General features: G+C 40.4%; 1 protein-coding gene across 1 annotated transcript in view; it reads right to left on the bottom strand.

The window, feature by feature from the left end:
- Window positions 1–21,803, bottom strand: part of LOC139927818 (A-kinase anchor protein 13) — a gene marked incomplete at its 3' end in the record, with an annotated part of 72,366 nt that overhangs the window by 33,847 nt on the left and 16,716 nt on the right. The window contains exon 2 of the mRNA XM_078283289.1: window positions 17,428–17,635. The remainder of the gene's footprint in view (window positions 1–17,427; window positions 17,636–21,803) is intronic.

The raw sequence follows: 21,803 nt of genomic DNA, 5'->3' as shown, positions 1-21,803 counted from the left end.
ACTGTTCATATCCTGTCATAGCCCAAGGCAAAGCCCATTTCTCTTGTCCTTAGTTGTGGACCAGAAATGTCTAGGGCAGTGGTTTTCAGGCATCGAGTTGAGGTCTCTTTCTCTTATTATTTATTACCTTCAATTTGTTAGAAAATCCAATTACATTTTTTTTGCCTAATATTCTGACCCCATGTTCTTACTCTGAGCAACTTGGTTGATGGATCACTCTATTCTGACTGTGTGCAGTACGAGAGGCTCCGACTGCATCTATCTAGTGGCAGGGCTCAAGAGTGCAACCATTTAGTCGGCCACTAGGGGTCAGATAGGCTAACCATGAGGATTTGAGTGAGCAAGTTGCTTTACAGGTCCATGAGTTGCTTCGCATCTAAAAATAAACAAGAAGAAAAGACCTTCTGAGTCGTTCAGTAGAACACTGAGGCATCACTAGTCGCTCACTGAATGAGCTTCTGAGTCCGTTAAAAACACTGTGTAATGGATGGCCTTCAAAATACAGAACTGTTTTTAGTTTGGCCCTTGTTCTCTTTTCTACAGTGACCTCAAGTGAGTCTGGGGTAAGGCCAATCACTGGCTTAAATTACTCTATGGGATAAAATTACTCTATACAGCTCTTGCAGCATAATCCAAGTCTCCTGAAGCCAACGATCGCAACGTGAGTGAAAAAGACTGATATCGACACCATTATTTATACCAAATCTTCACTACAGCCACTTCACTTCTCTCAGACTTAACGTTACCTTTTTGGTCTTTGGTCTGTTTCCTAGCTGTTGTAGCTTCTCTCCCCAGCGCCGATATTTAAAAAATGATCTGAGTGAGAGGTCTTCCCAGATGGTTCAACAGAGAGAAGTCTGTGAGACTCCGTGACCGGGCATCATTGCAGAATACAACTTTTCACAACGATCCGGCTAATGCCTGGATGTCAATTTCTCCGCTAAATCCTTACGTGTAGTCCGGCTGTGTAATGAACCGTCTCCTCAGAGGATTACCGTCCAAACGTCCAGGGAAGAAAAGTGGAATTACCGCTTCTGAAGCTGACTGCTGTGTACGACGCGTGTGTTTACACTGGGGGGAAACACGGAAGTGGAGGACATTCACAGCTGCAAACGGCAGCAACCGTTTTTCGCAATTCTCCCCTCCGCCTCGGCATTGAACCACCAGAGCCCGCAGTTGAGTCATTTGTGCCTTTATGGCCGCCAGAATTGTGTCAACTTTAGCATCAATAACCTTCGTGATGTTATCGGATATTCTGTCCATTGCCTGAAGAATATTCGGGTGGATGTTACTGCTAGCATCTTCACGACCGGTCACTTCCACGATGTCAGCATTCTGCAGTCCCTTGTCTTTAGGGATAGTCTTGGTCGAGTTTTTCTTGACTATGGGCATATTCTCGGGTGTTTTCGAGAAATAGTTGTCAGGAGTCATTGTAGAGTTACTCCCGTGGTTAATGATGATACTTTCGCCAAGCGAATAAGTAAAATAATCAGATAAATTGACAAATCTCACCGGAGCTCCATGAAGTGTGGTGTCCGCTCTACGACAGCATCTTTCCACCTCTTTTCATAGATTTTGACATTGTCAGGTGGAACTATTGTTCATGAAATGAAATCACATCGGTAGGGAAACAAGGAAGCGTGTAAATCTGATTGGCTGTTGAAGGCCGATGACTGTGAAGACTTCAGCTGTTGCCAGCTTTTCTTGGCCAACAAGCATGTTGGCTGTCCACACATCACCCGAGTTTCCCTGGTCACTCAGGTCTATAGGAAATGAATGGACCTCTGGTGACTTGTTGATTGTGTTGCTCATGAACGCATGGTTACTGTTTCCTAACTAAATGATATTACAGTTTACTCCTTGGCCAGGAGGTCCTTGTATGCATTGCCTTCTTCTCGTATGATCACAGTAGGCTTTACAGCAGTGGTTTCCAAGTATGTGCCACCAAGAGCCATGTGCATGCAGGTTTTTATTCGAACCAAACCACCAGCTGATTTCACTGATCAACACACAGGGAAACAGAAATCAGTTGCCAGTGTTTGGTTGGAATGAAAACCTACATGGCTTTCGTTGGGACATGGTTGGACAACACTGCTTTGCAGTATGTGACATTATGTGACATGATTCTACAGTCTGTAATTTTTTTGTATATTTTATTATCTTTATTTTATTTATCTATTTTATTCTGTTATATTTACTGCACTTTAAAACCATGTTGTTCTGTTGTGTTTGCTCCATTTTTGTAAAGCACTTTGCAACTCTGTTTTTGAAAAGTGCTATAGAAATAAAGAAAAAAAGTTTATTTCAGTGATTCAGTGTTTCTCAGATTGAATAGTTGAGTCTCATTTACTGGAGGTATAATACAGCATTAAAAACGTTGAACCACTTCTCTCAGCCCATCTTCCTGTCTGTCTCTGTGCCAGTGGCGGTCGTTGTGATTTTAGGGCTGTCAGAATGGGTTTGGTAGCAGACAATAGAGATATAATCTCTCTGTCTCTCTCTCTACCTCTCTCTCTCTTCCCTTCTCATTGGACCCACATCATTTTTTTGCCTGACATTTCTGTGTTGTGAATTAAGTGGGACAAGACAAACTTTGTGTTGCACAGTGATTGCACAAGGATTGCACTGGCTTTCAATCCTGCTCCTGTAATGCTGTCATTTTTCTCTCTATCACATGTACTAAGGACACTGCTGACAGTGACCAACATTAAATTCATGGCTCGCCTATCAAGGGCTGGTAAGCTAAAAAAAAATGTAATCATTTTTACCGTCCAAAATACCATCCAAAATATTTTGTATACATTTTTCACAGAAATAGCCTATGTTACCATACCTGTTTTCAATGCTATTTCATATATAGAATCAGGTACTCTGTTTATTCAAAACTTGCCCGCTCACTTAATTCATCATGAAGAGCAACAGAAGCAACAGAAAGATTTGATTTCCTGCGGGTCAGAGAGAGTGTACAGTGTTCACCAGGGACAAAGTTTCAGAACAGGTAGGGACTACAGACTGGATATAAATGAGGCATTCAAATGTTAACAAAGTCACCAGCCAGTGTGCAGGTGACTTATTGATTTATCAACCAAAGCATTTCTTTTCCCACATTAGGCACTTGGGGGCGGTTTTAATTTCGGACCCTGAGGACCGACATGAGTTCATGCTAAACGTCATGACTACCAATCTGATGTGCTATTTACTTTCATTGAACAATTATAGACTTACATTTGTTTTTGGTCACTGCCAAAAAGGATGACTGAGGTATAATGCATTTTCTCCATGACGGTGATCTATGATCCTTCTACGACATGGAATCTTTGATATCTAAAATGTTAGGCTACTTACTGGATTTTAGTATTAGGAAACTTCCCAGATGCCAATGCCCTTTGTCAGCCTTATATATACTCACTGTACAGCGCAAAACCCAAGGGATGACGACACTCCCTGGAAAGTTTGAGCAGGTTTCTATGTATTACCTCATGAAGACAGAAGACATAACAAGCAGTGTGATAAGCTTAATAAGTAGAGCAATGCACTAACAAATAGGCTAGCTGCGGTTTCTCTGGTTGGAATGTGTATACTCTTTCTGTGCACGCTCGCCCATTTGACAGAAGCGACGTTTACTGTTTTCTGGGAGAATTTTAATCATTGTATGCAAAACAAAACGTCTGTTGCTGACACTTTTGGATAAAACTGTTGCAAAAAGAACAGCAGTAAACTCTTGACACAGGTCCATCTTAAATACATAAGCCCATGTTAGAGTGCTGGCTTCTATATTTTGCACATATTAGGAACTTTTATTCTGATTACATACTGTGGAGCATGTAAAGCACCCATGCAATCCTTTTATTTAGCACTCATGTAAACACTTGTGGGGGAATCGTCAATCAAAATGATTTCACTCAGAATGAAAAAATATGGCTCATGTAACAGCAGCTAGTGTTAGGAGTTCAATTCAATGTGTAGCTCAATGGGTAGAGCGAGGCACCAACACTGCCAGGGATAGGGGTTCAGTTCCCACTGGGGCCACCCATTCTAGAAATCTATACAATCACAGTAGTATAAAGTACTTTGGATAAAGCTGTCAACCAACCATACTATATAATGCTGTTCTTATACGACGTTCTGCCCCAGTGTGCTACCACAGGGGACATGCTGTAAACCCTCTGTTATCTAACATCTTCTACAGACAGGAGAGGAGAAAAGATATCATTAGCACTGTAGGAAGCACTTAATCTCTTATCTGTCACATTCACAAAGCTGAACAATCCCTGTTCAGCGACAATCCTAAACCTAGGGTCGTAAAACGACGCGGTGGTATTGCCGTCTCTTACCTGAAAAAGAGCGCCGGCCAAAGGAAATAATGCTGTCATACTGTAAAAAGATCCCATCTCTACCCATTATATGCCGTCATTAGCCTGTTCTTGTTCAACATAATGTACAATCTTAGCCATAATAACTAGAATACAGACAAGAGAATGACTAACACCTTCCCCTCACTCAACAGCTACTGCTGTGGTGCCACTAAAACCCCAACTGCACCAGTGGAGTGGCTTAATCCAAGAGTAGAAGACTGTGGTTGTGAATGTGTGGACCTGTGTGAATGTGAAGCAGGGTGGTGATGAAAAAGGCCATATGTGCTCAGTCAAGCTTTCCTGGGTAAATAAAGGTTCAAATAAGAGTAAAACACGAAGACTGTTGATGAGAGAAAAGAACGGTCTTATCATCTCTAGGAAGCCGGCTATCGCTGGTGCCGTCCGACTCATAACAAGGTCTATTGTACAGAAAGGAGACACTGTGCAGAATCAATATTTGTTTTCCTCTTTACTCAGCACTTATTCAGCATGGTCAGACTGAGCAAGATCGGTGCACGAACAACTGCTGCCAATAACTGCTGTTAAGTTATTTTTCCCCTCTGAAATTCATCCATTCTATACAGCGAGACATCCAGCACACACTATGTAAATAGAGGGCAGTTAAGAGGAAAAACTAATATTGATTGGACACACACAGTCTCTCCTGTGTGTGTGCCATGTGCCTGTCTGAGACTGATCAATACCAGTGGCTGCAGATAATGTGGAATGGATTACTAAATCAGTGGTGAGGAATAATGGTGCATTGGTCCTAGTGGTGGACAGTTTTTCATCTTTTGAATACATATTTGTGCTTTTGTTATGTTGGGACCGTAGACTGTAAAAAATAATGTCACAGTTGACTCATTTCAGTCAAATTTGATTTTTGGGGGAAACCAACGGCCCTAATTGTCAGTAACAGTTTTTAACAGTGTTTAAGTGTTTTAGAGAGAGAGAAGAAAAATGGATAGAGAGATCTAGCCATTCAGCCAAAACAGCCTTTGTACTTCCAGAAGGAGTGTTTACAGTAGATGGTGATATGCCACGCAATTACTGCTGCAAACAGAGTTACACACACACACAAGTCCCTGTGGGATGTGACTAATCGCTGAAAGCATCTGACAGCAGCCCCATGGTCCATGAAATAGTCCCCACAATTACAGATAATTGCCGACAAAGCCAGTGGCAAGAATGGCACTGCGCTGCTCACTCTTCTCGGCTACAAAAATGTAACAATGCTCTCCATAACATTACCACGGTGAGACATTATGAAAAAACTAGAAAAGGCTAAATTTTCTAAAGAAAATTTAAGTGTGCTTGCCGCCCTTGCAATGCCCCTGCCCTTAGACTTGGCGTTCACTAGCTTTGCTAAGCGGTGCAGCATTGCAATTGTTAGCATTTTGACAGACTAGACTCAGTAAACAGAGCCAGTTGCGTTCAAAGGCACTGGGAAACTTTTCTCATCACTGCACAGCAACATGTTTGGTATCGAACGAACCTACAGATTCCCAGCTTTCCAAGGATCCTAAACGCATCACAAAGTCGGTGCCGAGGCTGACAGAAAGCCCATGTGGGGAACTCATGGTCTCTGTCGCCATCTGCTGGCTGTGTCGAAGCACTGACATGAATGAGCTCGACCATTTCATTTCATGTCATTTTATACAGTAAGGTCAAGTTATAAAAAATGCTGTCATCACATTGAAATGGTTACTATGAGGCCATATTTAATCACACATGAATGCAATTGGGCTCTTTGGATTCACAAGAGTCTCAGCTTTGTAGCCATACCCAATTTCTACAATTCCATGACTGTTTAGGTACCACAGTGTGCAGAAATAGGGAAAGAAAAAAAGGCGAGAATAACATCTTTTCACTGCATGCAGAACACTGTGTCTTTAGTACCCTGGAGCTCATATACCCTATGTAGCTGACATATGTCAGATATGGCTGTAAAGCTAAGACTCTTGCGGTTCTAATGAGCCATTCAGATATCTTGATGTGAGAGGTCAAGGGACCCGTTTGAAAATAGTCATGCCCATTTACCTTTGTCAAAAACTTCGCCGACTTTGGAGCTATGTTACATAACATGGCTGGTACCTACGTATTCATCTGGATGTCTAGTTTCCGCTAATAAAAAAAGCTCCGCTCTAGCTTAAAAACTGAGCTCGTGAGAAGCTCCGTTAAGCGTCGGCCGACGCGCAGAAACCACGATACTCTGTGTGTGTACCTTAGCTTCAGTTAGATTCAGCTACTGTGTGCTAACGTACCTCCCGATCTCCGCAGCGCGGTCCGTCTGTCCCAAATGCATCAAGCCAGCCTGCTGTAGACTTTTAATATACAGAATAAAAGGCCAAATACATCCATACTGATCTGATTCTACCTTAGCTTCAGCTACTGTGTTGGAGCCTCCCGATCTCCGCGGAGAAACAAGGACAAAACCAAACTTCAATTTCTGGCTCTGTGATCCTGTGATTGAGTCCACACGGTTCTCAGGTTCTCATCCTTTTACAATGGGTGTGTATTGCGTCTAAAAATGCCATTTAATCATTCATATCTCAAAGAGCTTATGATGGATCTCTTAGAAAAGTAATAGCACACGATTCCTCAATGAGCCGCACATTTTGATGTCTAATATGTCTATGTACTGTAAAAACTGTAGGAGGAGATGCATCCTAAACTTTTGTCCATAAGAAGAATAAGAATAAAAAGAATAATAAGTATGCAAGATAGTAAGAGTGTGCTCTGCCTACGGCAAGCACACTAATGACAAAACACTTCATTTGTACCATACCATCACAGAGCAGGATTGTGGAGCTAAAATGGCAAACATTAAACAAACTTTCGATGGCTGGGAATGAGAGCAAACAATCTTACATTTCTAAACAGCAGACAAAGCACTGACATACCCAGCAAACAGCTTTTTTTTCAGCAAAAGGAAGTGAAATGCGGGCAGAAAGACACACATTTATCCCCAGTGTGAAGAGAGTCTGGTTAAGAGAAAAAGCTATTCCCCCTAACAATCAAAATGTCAACATTTCCATCGAAGGCTGTGAAACATAACAGCGATTAACCAAATCACAAGAAACAGTCTATTTGAATTTAAACATTTCTTAGGATTTACATGTAGGCTATATGCCAAATAATTTTATGGTATGCCACTAGAAACAGCGTGTTGTTGCTTTGTTCATTTTTCCCATTCACAAAATGGAACGAATCCTTGCGTCAGTCATCAGGAATTGTATCTAGACGAATCTTGCTGCTTGCTGCCATTGGACACAACAATGCAGCCAGTGTAGCAGAGTGTAACAAATTACTGCTCCCAAGGAATAAGTAAAGTAATAATATTACTTTTGAAATGAGTAATATAACGACTAATGAGTAATATATTATTAGGATTAGTATTAGTATTCTTGGACATAAGAAATGTATGTAATCAATGTCAAGTGCTGAGGCATCTGTGAAGCAATATTGCCCTTGCACGTTGCCCAGTGTGTCACAGTTCAGGGGGCAATGATACATAAGCAGCATTTTGAGACAACATAGATAGGCAAAATTGCCTTCAGTGGGATGGGGACTCGTAATTCAGAGTTCAACCAATATGAGTTTTTGAAGGCCAATAAATACCAATATTTTTGGAATGAAGCTGCCGATATGTATATTACTCTCGTAAGGGTGGAAAAGCCTTGGAAACAGGATTTAGGCTATCATGGGACACAAACTCTCCATTGAAAGCCAGACTAATGAAATTGCTTTAGGTGGGTTAGCAGCACCTTAAGACAGGTTAAGGCAGGTACCATTACAGGTTTTCTTGGAAAACCGTTAAGGCTGAATGAAAACAAGTATGTGCAATTGATTTCTGTTGAGCCATGGAATCTGAGGGAAAAAAGAGTTACTGGCTACAAAATGTAAAGTTACACATTGCAGCACCACCATCTGGCTGATTGTGATTGGCTGTCCGCCATCTGGCTGATCCTGGCCAAACAGTTGGCCTTGATGAAAGCCGATCTGTGAAATCTGAGGCATGATGTATGCAGCTCTATCATGTTGTGTGCAAAACGTGGTGTAAAACTTGACTGACTCAAGTTTGTTGGAGAAATTCTATTTATTGCTAAGGTTGGCCTGAAGGTGGTGCTATGGAGCACAATCAAATGCGGTCTGTCACACCTCGGGGTTAATCCCAAATATGTATCTGGCATTTGCTCTAGCATCAAGCGTTAAGGAATTAGGTGATATCACATGATAGCTGTAGGAAATACATATAGACAGAATTTGATTGAGATTGGGTCGCAGGAGAAATAGAAAAAAATAGGTTTTACATAACATTCAATTGTCAGAAAAACTAGTATATATATACGATGGATTTATCTTGAGAGAAGGAACCAGAAGAAAAAAAATATATATATTCTTCTTCTTATATTCTAGCCTGGCTCCAGATTTTGTCAAGCGATTCAGAGAGTCTGGTGTTGCTCGTCATCGGCAGAACAGATTTGTTGAAATCACCCCGTTAACCAACATCTCGCTCTCTCTCTCTGATGCTCAGCTGTCTAGGCAGCTTCCTGCTCATGACTCGACAGGACTCTGAATAGAGAACAGAATGCAAAAGGATGTCAGAGATACAACTTTCTATACCATTTCTTATCAAAGTAGTGGGAATTGGTCCACCAAGGGAAAGTCGTCTTTTCTACCATTTCTCATCAAAGTAGTGGGAATACTTCCACCCAGAGAAAATCAACTTTTTTGCCTTTTCCAATCTAAGCAGCTCAGTGTGAGGCAAAGGAATTGAGGAATGGTGGTGGAATATAGTTTTTGGATAACTCAAGTTAAATGCGATATTTATTGCGGAGGACAGCAAAACTCGTAGTCTGTTGATTGGTAACTGTAACATCTTTACTGAAATTGAAATACTAATTCATAACCCTTCTCATTACTGGTTAAAGTAATATTACTGTAATGCGTTCCCATACAGGACTCCTACTAGAGTCCTGTTGTCTCCTAGCAGAGCAGAGTACAATACTTAGCATATTAACTCAGCGACAGAGCAGAACAGAGGAACACATTGTCAAGCCTACAACGAATCGCTGGGCAAAATCTGACAGGGCAAGTGAATGCATTCTCTCTCCTCCCTCAATAACTAGCTAACTGAATAATCTCCAGCTTTTTCATATCAATAAATGTCCGTTTTACGACTCTCTATGGACTATTGACACCATACAATAGTGATTCAACCTATATCCAGTTCATTTACATTTGCTCTTGTGACTGCAACCTCCCAAGAAGGGGCATGAACTTGTTCCAATCAGTTGTGGAGAGAGCAATAAAGATAACATAGTAAGAACCAGAGAGCAAGTTTTTCACGCCCCTTACTCAAAACACGTCTTGTGGCTGCATTGCATTCTGGTCTATTGAGGCTACTGCCGGTGGAGAAATTGGCTTCTCTGCCTCTTGAATGATTGATAGGGTTAGGGTGACGATGTTGAAGGTCGATGCAAAATGGTGGCTCTAGAAAGAAGCCTAACTATTAGTCAACAGATTCAGAACGTTGTATAAACAGTTGTGTCTTTTTAACTAGGTCGACTTAAACTAAAACTAATAACCTTGAAATCAGACAAATTAACACCATTTACACATGTGAATGGTGAGGTACTGGACTTAGCTGTGCATGGCATCGTGCTCAAACAGAGGTGGTTTTGTAACCTAAGTGGGATATAACTCATACATGATGTATTATGTATCCTGTCGTGATTGTTAGGTTCCCCATTTTCTGATCACTGACTGTCAGCTGTGTGTTGCACTCATCATTTCCCCTTGGGCATTCTTTGTTATTTAGAACTTGGGCCGGGTAATTCTTCACCCCCCACTGGCTGCATTTATGCAGGTATGATGATTGTTTGGTTACACTGGGTAAGGAGTGGGTGCCAGTGCCACGCTGTATTTACAGTGGTAGGTTTATTTTATCTTTTCCTTCTTTTCTAGAACAAGGTAGGCAGTTTTCAAAAAACCCCACTGACAGAAAGATTGTTTTGGTCCATTCCTATATGAAGATCCCTCATTGTAAATTTTGTGAGTCATATGAATATTCTGCCATCTGCCTTGGATTTGAGTTCATGTTATCACCTTTTATTTGAGCTGAGGTCCATCCCAGCAGCAGGGGTTCTGTTCTCTTTACACGTCAGCCATTTTTATTTATTTATGTGGTAGCATGCAGTTAAGTCGTGAATATATCTTTCTACTTGAAAATCTAAAGTTTAAGTATCCAAGTAATTATTTTTGTTTTATTTTGTTTAATTTATTTTATTTAAACAAAACTATTAGGCTGCAAATTAAAAAGAAAAACTCAACACCTGATTAACGCTGCTGCTAGAACTTGAGCCTCTTTATTTTAGGTAAGAAAAATATATAATAAACATATATTACAACTAATAACATTTTATTTTTGGATTTATGCCGAGATAGAATCTCTGTGTAAAGATATCTTAGAGTTCCAAAAAGGGCAAAAAAATCATAAAATTACTCCAAACAGCTTGTGCAGCATAATCCAAGTGTTCTGAAGCCAAACGATTGCACTGTGGGTCCAATATTTACCTCATTATCTCTTAGATTTTCTGCACTTGTTCTACACTGCCAATCCGCCACACAGTCACTACAGTACCAAGCCAATACTGCCTTCAAATGCTATCGGAAATACTTTAATTAGGAGTAGAGCGTGCTTGAAAGACCCAATAAAGTGATAAATACAAAGTCGCATTTTACATTTACACGATGGCCAAGATGCCAAGATATGATATTCTCACTCTGTTGAAATTTTAGGTGTCCTACATATACAACTTTTAGCCAATAAACTTATTAAAATATCAAATACAAAACTGATGCAAATATTTTCCATAATTGTCATTGCAGCACAAAGTAGCTCTGTACAACTTGGTTTCTAAAATAGTCAGAAAAAAGCTACTTTTGTTTCAGGGTCCGTTTAGTTATATCTTGAATACACAATGAGTTGCATTTACAACTGTCAAACTCAGAAGTACGAGCTTATGAGGAGGACATGAAGGCAGCAAGACTCTTCCATCAGATCGCTTACAGCCAACAGGAATGCAAAAAATATTTTTTTCTGTTGACTCGACTGTAAATAAAATGCATTTGTTGGATCATTACATTCGGTTTGTATTGTTTATTCCTATTTAAATGTATTCTAGCCTATTTAAAACATGTGTCCAGTAAATGTTCTCCTATCTTACCAGCCATGTTGGCGGAAACCCTGCAATGATGTTCAGTGTTTTTGAATGGGTCTTGTCTGCTGTATGTTTAGCTTTGCTGTTCTTTCTTTTCTTACTGCTGTCCTCCATTGTTGTTGTTGTTGTTGTTGTTATGACTTCCCTGCTCTGTGGTCGCTAGTCTCACCTTGATAGCCACAACCAGCTCACTGTTGACCACACCCGACCCGCCTACAGCAAATGGTATACACCCCAAAACGTCCCGACATCATTGAAAAGCCAATTTCAGGCAAAAGGGGGGATTTAGGCATGAACACACAGGGTCACAGACACACACAGATTGATAATGTGTTGTGTATTTGCCATTTTAATGTCAAAAAGTTGCACAGCTTTAAGCCCCCAGTGGATCAACAAGAAGTAACGTTACAAATCAAGAAAGTACACACAACACAGAAGAAATGGTAGCAGAGAGAGACAGAGAGAGCATGACTCAACACTAAAACATCCAACATTGGTTAGCCCCCGCATACCACTGCTTATTGCTGTGTGTGAGTGTGTGTGTGTGTGTGTGTGTGTGTGAGAGAGAGAGAGAGAGAGAGAGAGAGAGAGAGAGAGAGAGAGAGAGAGAGACACAGACAGACAGAATTAGGAGGAAGAGAAAGACAGGAGAATAGAGGGTGTGTGTACGTACATGTCGGTGTGTGTTTCTGCCTTACAAAGAGACCAAGAGACGTGAGATAAGAGAGAGAGAGCTATAAATAAATGTGTTTGACAACTTCCATGTTTTCACCGTTGCCTGTCCATCTCCCCCTCCCAATCTCTCTCTCTGTCTACATGTCTGGTGGTCCTGGTGTTATTGTTCTTCGGTACAGGAAATGTGTTCTGTCCTAACCACAGTTCTTTCTTTCTCTCTAAACATAGTTCTCTCCCTTTTTCACATTCCCTTTTCCTTTTAACGCTGGATCCTGAAACGATCACACACATCCTGAAAATCAGGCTGTGTGGATTTTTGTCCTAACTCAGTCCTTCACACAGTTTAACAATATAGTAGCCAAGCAAAAGCTCACAGTCCCTTCTTTGGCCTCATAGTCAACCAAGCATCCGTTTCCATCCAACTGTCAAGCGAATTTTAAACACGTTTTTGAAATGTTGCAAAAAGTGAAATGCTAATTTGGTGCATTTCCATCAGCTGGAATGAGGTGAATAAGTCAGCATCCTGGTTATAAAACTACAACAACAACAACAACAACAAAAACATTCACCCCCCAAAAATGGAAAGGGTCTTTCAAGAATGATTAGTATCTTTAGATGTCAGCTAATAATGGCCATATTTCATGCAAAAACAAAGAAATTGCACTTTGCAGTATTCTAATGTACCAACTAATGGTCATACAACCACAATGAAGAATTCTACGTTAGAAACAATACTTATGATATTCTAATGTACCAACTAATGGTCATACAGTCACAATGCAGACACACTGTATATGTTAGAAGCGTCACGTATGAAATTCTAATGTATGGTCATATGTTCATACAACCACTTATACATGGATGTGACAGTGGGTGCTTATCTGAATGACAGAGTGACTGTTGGCTATGACTGATTAGCCAGCTGGACGATTGGCTCCCTGAAACTATTGAACTAACTGATCGACTAATTGGCTGACTGCCTGTTGTCTGGTTAAATCTCTGGCTGGCTGGTTTGCTGAGTGGCTAGTATGAATAGCAAACATCTTCTCTCTCTTTCCAAGCCTTTGAAACAGGAAAAGCTGGTATGATTGGAATTATGACCAGGCTGACAAAGCAGCAAAACCACAGAGAGAGAGAGAGAGAGAGAGAGAGAGAGAGAGAGAGAGAGAGAGAAAAGGAAACAGCTGGGCAGAAAAGAAGCAGATTTCCAGCATCTCTCTCTCTCTCTCTCTCTCTCTCTCTCGCATCAGGACACTTAAAGGGACAGTTTGGTTTTTGGGGAATTTATCTATTTTTCCTATTTACCCAGAGTCAGACAAACTTGTGGATGCCTTTTTTATGTCTCTGCATGCAGTTTGAAGGTATGGGAACAGTTAGCTTAGCTCAATTGCTGGAAGTCTAGGGGATCAAGTAGCGGTTCCTCTCAATAGACCTTTTAGATTATTATTATTATATTATTATACATTATATCAACTTTCTCATTCCGGGCCGGACTTCTGGTACGTTAAAGACAACTGGGAACTGCGCTTCCGAACAGGAAAAATCCATTTGAGCGGCCCTCCACCTTGTAATTCCTTGGTAGAAACTCAGGACTCTTCTCTGAGCTCAGGTTCCCGCAAATATAATACTTCCATGGTTCCCATCTCAGCAACTTGAATGCTCTGAGGTGGGAAGTACGAAATTCCAAGTGGTAAGCTTCCCAGCTCCCAGTTGTCTTAAACGAATTAGCCATGTAGCCATCGGTCTTTGCGATCAAAAGTTAGCATAGGCTAATCATGTCAGTCTTTGAGGAAGACCAGTATGTTTCATATTTATTTGAGCCTGAATATACTGAGCAGGTCTATTTCCCTACTTTTGAAAGCAGCTGCTACTTCAATCCTGTAGACTTCCAGCAATTGAGCTATGCTAACCATTCCCATTCCTTCAAACTACATGCAGAGATATAAAAAAGGCATCCACGAGTTTGTCTGGGTGAGTAGGAAAAATAGCTAAATTCCCCAAAAACCAAACCATCCCTTTAAGGCCATGCTATACTTGCTGTGGAAACAAATTTCATCATGTTCATATGGACAGAAGGACTCATTTGCAAAAAAAAAAAAAAATGAAGCGCTGCATTGGCTTTGGTTGTGTTGCCTAGTGGAAAAATGTCTCCATTTCCTTTTCCAGTTCATTGCCTTTGTTTCCATCTCCATGCTAACATCTCATGGTCAAATCCACCTTGATGATTCAGGGTTCCCACATTCACTTGGACGTCAAATTCAAGAACTTTTCAATAACTTTCACTCAAAATTGGCATGTTTTTTTTTTTGTGGGGAAAGACATGACATTGGTCAAAATTAGACATCAGAGGGGCCTCATTGTTTACTCGTGATCTTGTCATGTCAAGAAATCCCCACCTGGTGAAATAATTCACCACCTACTGCTGTGTCAACTCAAATCTCCATCACAGGGTTTTCCTCAAGATATGAAGCGTTGATAGGATGGAGAGAGATCCAGAGAGCTGAGACTAGCTGTTTTAATTTAAACAATCAAGGACTTTCAAGGCTATCTATGGATTTTCAAAAACTTTAAAAGGCCTTGTCATTTTTTCTCTAATCCACAAACGTTCAAGGATTCTCAAAGCCTGTGGGAACTCTGGTGACTGATCAAACAGCTTCTAAATCCTCCGATTCCCTCAGCCACCTTTGTCGGTCTTTCACCCATTTCAGCCATTGCTGTTGTTGCCTGAGTTTTTGTCATTTCCGGTCTCCCCATGTTACAGTTACATCTTTAATCTTCATGCACCCCCACTGGCGTGGATTGTGAATAAACGAACACAATACAAAGCCGCAGGAAGTATACACACATTCGAAAGCTGTGATGCGTTTGACTGTGTTTCTATTAAGTTTCAACTTCGTTATCAGTACACTGCCTACCTTTAAAAATGATGTGGGCATAAACCAGTTTCTCTCACTTTCCGAAAAGATGAATTTTCACAGCGACAGTGTTTCTACAGGACACCGATGCTCGGTGTGTTTGGAGGAGGAAGGGAGGGTGGGGTCCCGAACTTGTACCCAGGAATTTGTATGTTATGACTATTTCATGGCTGTTAATAATGTTCACTCTCTACTCATTTCATGCTAAAGCGGAAACACTGTAAGTGAGGAAAAAATGTTTAACATGCACGTGCTAGTAAGAGAGAACAAGCAAGAGAGAAAGAGAGAGAAATATACAACCCAAACAATGTGTGTTGCATGTATGTGTTACTACCATGTTCTATGTATGCAAGGTAGAGCAAGGCACTAACACTGCCAGGGTGAGGGGTTCAATTCTCATAGACCATCCAGCAAATGCCTATTATATAATGTTGTATTTATATAATGTTCTGCCCCACTGTACAGTGCTAAACCTAAGTCTAAGTCTTCTTTTTTAAAACCTAAAGTCCTAAACCTAAGTCTAAGTCTTCTTTTTTAAAACCTAAACTCCTAAACCTAAGTGTAAGTCTTCTTTTTTAAAGTCCTACACCTAAGTCTAAGCCTTTTTTAAGATCCTATGTTTAGATTTCTGAAAATCAACGGTCCCTCCTAGTGTTTGAACCAAGCAGAGAGCCAAGATTTCCCTGATGAAATCATCAAGGCGAGACCAACTTTGTTGAAACGCTGACAGAACCATGGCCGGTATTCCTTAGATATGAAGACATGGATACATTTTCTGGTTCATGACCGCCAGCGCTACAGTGAAATAATGCTAATCTGGATGTCAAGTTAGTCTCCATTGCCAATAGAGCAGCTGTATACTTGCTGTGGAAGCGAATTTCAGCAGGTCCATAAGCACAAAGGGACGCTTTGGCAGAACTAGTTGAGTTCTTCATGCACACAGCCCTCAGTGACCATCTACAGTTGACCTGTCACGTGATTGGTTGCCTTGTGGAGAAGCGTCTCCATTTCCCTTTCATTGCTTTTGTTTCCATCTCCATGCTAACATCTCATGGTCAGCTCTTCACAGTGAATGGTTTGGAGGCTTGCTGAGCTTGTCAGAGGATATCTGCACCTTTGTGTTCAATCAAACGCCATCTTAATCCTCATATTCCCTCAGCTGTCTCCGTTGCTCTTGCCACCACTATTTCCGGTCTCCCTCAGTTAAAGTTTTCCTCTGGCGTGGAGTGGAAATAAACAAACAATATGAAATTTGAGTGTGGCGCCGTGTTCAACTGTGTTTCTATATATGAAATTTGAGCGAGGTGCCATGTTGGACTGTGTTCTATTTCAGGCAAGTTCAACTTTGTTATTAGTATGCTGCTCCCTGAGGGTGATGTCATGCTGTAAGAAGTAACCTGACAGGAGATCAGCCAGTCTGTCCCATTCTACTGGAATTGAGATATTGGGATCCAACTGGGGGGGCGAAGAGGTCAAAATCCACCTTGTTGGCAGATATTGTCAAAGGCACTCCCCTGCTTTAACTGCATGTTAACGTCCTGTGTGAGAGGTAAAAGGTCTAGCTGCCCACCATTCTCTTATCAAACCAGTGGTTATATACCACAGAAATCACAGACAAGCCAGACTACTCCACCAGACTACAGTAGCTGTGCTTCACATGTAAGCACGGAAGCACCTGAACTCAGTTTACCCACCTTTTTATTAAGGTGATAGATATTACCCACTGTTATAGCCTGAAATAAATATTTATGAACCAAATTAATGGTATACCCTTGTGAAAAAAGTACTTTCATAAAATGAATAATGATAGCATAAAAATACAACGACAAAAATATGTCACTATTGCACCAGACAGACTTTAAGTTCCTACAGGAATACTATAGGGAGCATTATAGTAATAACATAGGATATAAAAAATAGCAGAAAGGCCATTATAAACTCACTACTTAGTAACAGAGACATTATAAGTCCCTATAGAAATATTATATGATTTTCGTTAGGATACATCATAGTAAGTAGCATCAAACTGGTAAGTTATATCGACCAATACATCACTGACTAGAGTAAAACGAACTTTCCCAAACTCAGACTCGTGTTGTTTGTAGCTGCTACGTTGTAACACATTCTTGCACCACATAAAAAATTAAACAGATAAAAGGGAAGAGCAAAAGCCTGCTGTTATCGAAGTCTTGCTACAGTAACTATCAGACTGGAAATAAGTGGTAAAATATTTTTTGTCGTTTTTTGTCTTCTTACCTCCTAGTACTGACTTCTAGTAGTGAGTGCACTCCTTTTCTCCATGCATTCCCTTCCTCTGTTTCACACCAAGTGACGCCAAGTAAAGCTTCCAGGATTTCTAAAGCACATCTCCCCTTCTCCAAACGCGTAACCGTGATTAAAAAAACTGTTACATATTTCTTTTCTTCACACAGAAATCCTTTTTCGGCGTAATTAGCTGGTTATACTAAGTCCATGCTGAGAGTCAGTCTGAATCACAAACGTCAAGCTAGCCAGAATTATAAAACGACACTTCCGGTCAACATCGTAAAAACAAAACCCTTATTGACAAACACAATTGCGTCGCATGCTGAGTAGCACCAAAGTGAAAAAAACAAAAAAACAATATATTCAAGGAATATTATTTAATAATATTTTATAAACCCCAACACGTAATTATTCAATTTTTTCTAATGTGGCAAATTTTATGCCTTTATTTTGAAGGTAAAATCGCCGTACTTTCGGTATTATTCTGGCTAACTCTGGCATGCTTGACGCAGTTGGATGAAGGGGCGGGCTCTATAGGAAATATGACTCTTGAGTGGACTATTTTCCCCATCGTCTCTCGTGTGAGGTCTAAATAGCTGTCAATCACTCGGCGCAGTGGAGCCTTTCAAATTTTTGTTTTTAGTTTAGTTTAAGTTAAGGTTAGTTTTAGCGGTAATGCACCTACGCTGGATGTCAGCTGCCTTAAAAACTAAAGAAGAGGAAGAAGAAGAAGAAGAAGAAGAGGAAGAAGAAGAAGAAGAAGAAGAAGAATGGTTTCAGTTCAGATTATTGTAGTTTTATTTAGTTCAGTTCAGTAGTAGGCAATTCCTAAACCCAAACACAGACCAACATTAGTTTTGGCTGCATGTGCAATTGAAATTTTAATGATAAAGCTGCTGATTTGTTTCTGCAGTCAGCATATTGCAAACAAATCATGCCTTCATTGATTATCACTTTCTGCTGGTGAGATAATGCAGCCAAATCTCCATGCCAAGAATCTATTCTATTGTATGTTGGACTTAGTGGTTAAAAGGGAGGAGGGTGACCTCTAGTGCACCAAGAGGAAAGTACAGCCTAAAGCAGCACCAGTGAAGCTCCTGAAGATAAATTAGAAGTCCATCATATTTCTTAAAAAAGAAAAAAAAAAAGTGTTGCTATAGGAGAGCTGGATTCATGAGAGCTAAAAGAAGTGGTATATTATTTATTTCTGTGTCCTAATTTAAACAAAGCCATCTTTCCAAGTACAGTGGACAGCTTAAATCTCACCTTTGGAAGATTTTAGAATATTCTTTACTTGTGGGCAGTGGAGTATAATAGGAGGAGCTACGCCTCACTACCCACAGTGTGAGTTTTACTCTACAGCAGTATCTCCACTGAGAGCCTAAACACCATCGATAAACCAAACGCCTTGTAAAAGACTTTTGTTACTTCCCTGTCTGTGTCTCTCCAGCGATTATCTTTTACCTTTTCAATCGTTTTTTCCTGTCTTTTTATACACTGTGTCCCAACCCCCTAATGTATTTGGTATATTGTGTTTTTATATGTGTAGTTTTCACAGACTTTCTCTAGCATTAAAGGACTACAATATCCGGGTGATGTTATGTCATTTCACCAGGTGTTCACAGGTGCATATGGCTAATTACATGATTGGGAGGTATGGCTGTGCTATACTTGATGTTCTTGATGTGTTGATGTAGTGCAGATCAGGCACTTCCAGGTTCTTTTTGACCACTAATTTGAAACCAGCAGCAAAATGACTAAAATCATGTGTTTGCCAGTGCAAGTAGAAGTTTTTTTTCTGAAGCAGGCAAAAAAAAAAGCCTGAAGCCTGAAGAGGCTGATGATTGGAATTGGGAAAGACAGGACGACTATTAAATAACTGTTTGCGGAAGACACTGTCACAAGTAAGTAAGTAAGTTAGTCCTCCTCTCATATAGTCCTAACAGTTCCTCACATAATCAAATAATGAATATTCATGTGAAATAATGAAAAGCCAAGCATCAAAAAATGAATATTCACATCAAATAATGAAAGCCAACCATAAAATAACAACATGGATTAACAGCTTTATCCAATTTTTATGTTAAGGTGTGAGTCTACTGTTCACCGCTAGATGTCATGATTTCATTATTTGACACTTATTTGATGCTGTGCACCTGTCAACTGTCAGTGGTGGGCGAGCTGAAAACACACACACAGAGCCTGCACCACGTAGTGAAATGAGTGATAATTTATATATTTGTATTTTAGACACAGTTGTAATGCTGTACACCCTTTGCCCAGTAACGTTAACGTTAGCTTTCTGACAATGCTCTAGTAACATTAGCAGGCAAGTTCATACTAGCAAAGACTTCTATCTAGTAACGAAGCACAAGTCAACTGAATTACGTTACAAATACAAAGTACGAAGTTGTTACAACACATTTTTATAACAAAAACTTCATATCAAGTAAAATCAAGTTTTATTAAAGGTCCCATATTATGCTCTTTTTAGCAGTTTAAAACATTTCCCAGTGGTCTTTAAAACAAGGTTTTAAATTCTGTTGCAAAAAAACACACCAATCCAGCCTCTGTGGTGCCTCTCCAGCCTCCCAGTTTCTCTATGCGCTGTTCTGAGTGGGTGGGGATGCTATGATAATGAGGCGCTGCTCTGATTGACCACCTGATCAGCTGGTTCAGGGGGGAGGGTGCAGACCATAGACTGTAAAAAAAAGATGGACGTAGTGAGTGTGACGTCACCCATTTCTGAAGGGCTGTTTTGAAGCCAAAAGTTACGGTTCACGAGCGCCGCCATGTTGACATTTTTTGGAGCCGGAGCAGCCAGAGCGAAGCCGGGGGTTTCCCGCAGCGCCGCCTGCTATTGGTCCGTAATCGGCGACCTGTTGATCACTGGACAGGCAACCTGTCAATCAACTCATATCCCGTTAATGATGCAAATATTTTGAAAATCGCCATACGGACATATACTAGAAGAAGTAAAATTAGCTACTGAGACCATAATCTCTTGTCGAAAAAAATTATTGACTTGAATGGAGTTGGGCAGGATTTGGAGTCTTTTTGGAGCTGACCTAGTGGACATTAGAGGAACTGCAGCTGTCAGCCACTTCCTTATTGGCTTCAACAACAAACAAACAAACAAAGAACAATACTCTGTGACAGAACATGTAAGACCGTACATGTTTGAGCTGGAATCTGACAACTAAAGAAGAGGAGGCAGCTGCCGAAGTTTTACAGACACAGTAGATATTTTTGGGTGAACTATTCCTTTATTAGTGCAAACAACGCAATATAACGTATACTACCATGACTGTGTAGGTCTTGCTGCCACTTCCGCGCAACTTTCAACAATGGGTAGCTACTTTCACTCTTCATGGGCCTGGAAGGATGAGACCATAGCATTTCCAGCCAGTGAGCGCCATGAAAACTCAAGTATTGTGCTCCTGTATTTCTATGGTATGGAATATCCAAACATGAATATCGACAGCTATTCGTCAGAGACACGTTTTTTTCAGACAAAGCATGCTAAGCAATGCATAAACTCAAGAGTAGAAGCCTGCTGCCAGCGAGCGACGTAAATTATATGCGCCGAAGTGTTTAGCTTGTTGCTAGCAACAATACTGCTTAGATTTAAAAACGGTTACAGAAATCAACGAACCCAGTGCCATTAGAGATAAATATACGTGTGGTAAAAATGGTCAACCTTTGAAAATCATGCATTAAATGTAGACAGTGACATGTGAAAACCCCATTCATTTTCCCCATAGAGAATTTGCTGTGGAAGCATAAGTTTATATTTGGGCAAGGCTGAGTCATTCAACTTACGAGGTCTATAGTTATAACTGTGTCCAAACTGTGCTGATACACCTTGATGAGAGCAGGCTGAAGTTAGCATTGGTGATGAACAACTTGAATTTCCTTACTTTTGAGGTTTTTGAGAAATGCTAACTCTTCACTTAAAAAATATTTTTTTGTCATTCATTTTGTTAATTTTTACACCTGCAGGTGAACTTCTATTATTTGGTAGATATTTCATTATTATGAATAAACTTGTTGTGTAAGGAAGCCAGTTATGTTCCCCACTGCACAAGACTGTTCATCAGGAAGGAGCCACATTCAGGTCAGTCAACCGGTGTTAGGTAGTTATGGCTTTGCAACTGTGGTAGCTAATCTATGTGTGACAAAAAATATATTATTTTTGCTGGTGTACCAGATGCGTGTTGCACTGTTACATTCAAATCTGAAACCTGCCTAAAGCACTGGTGCCAGTTCAATGTAAAATGTATTTAGAGTTATTTCAATGTTTCAATGTCTATTATGGTTTCCATGGTTGCTTCTAGGTTAAATAGCTGAACACTGGGGAAACAAGC

The sequence above is a fragment of the Centroberyx gerrardi genome, chromosome 4 (genome assembly GCF_048128805.1).
Source record: "Centroberyx gerrardi isolate f3 chromosome 4, fCenGer3.hap1.cur.20231027, whole genome shotgun sequence".
Classification (NCBI taxonomy): domain Eukaryota; kingdom Metazoa; phylum Chordata; class Actinopteri; order Beryciformes; family Berycidae; genus Centroberyx; species Centroberyx gerrardi.
The sequence above is the reverse complement of the archived record's forward strand: the minus strand, read 5'-3'. Positions and strand labels throughout refer to the sequence as shown.